We start from the raw sequence: 421 nt of genomic DNA, 5'->3' as shown, positions 1-421 counted from the left end.
CGTTTTTTAAGAAAAAAATGGTATGTAGTGCTAACTTGACACCATACACCTACTCGATAGAATTGAGATATCCAATATGTTACTATGCCATTAATTTTAACTTTAAATTTTGTTGTGGAAAGAAAAAATGTGTAGCTTTCGTTTTTCTGGAAAAAATTTAGTTGCCCCTTTTTCGAACAAAATCTAGTATGTAGTGCTAACTTGACACCATGCACCATTGACGACAGAATTGAGATATTGAAAAGGTTACAACGGCATTAATTGTAGCTTTTTTGTTGTAAATTTGTTGTGAAAAGAAAAAATTTGTAGCTCTCGTATTTTAAGAAAAAATGGTATGTAGTGCTAACTTGGCACCATACACCTAGTCGATAGAATTGAGATATCCAATATGTTACTATGCCATTAATTGTAGCTTTTAACT

This window comes from Rhagoletis pomonella, unplaced genomic scaffold, assembly GCF_013731165.1.
Source record: "Rhagoletis pomonella isolate Grant_MI unplaced genomic scaffold, Rhpom_1.0 Rhpom_scaffold_00109, whole genome shotgun sequence".
Lineage (NCBI taxonomy): Eukaryota > Metazoa > Arthropoda > Insecta > Diptera > Tephritidae > Rhagoletis > Rhagoletis pomonella.
Note: the sequence above shows the minus strand (reverse complement) of the source record.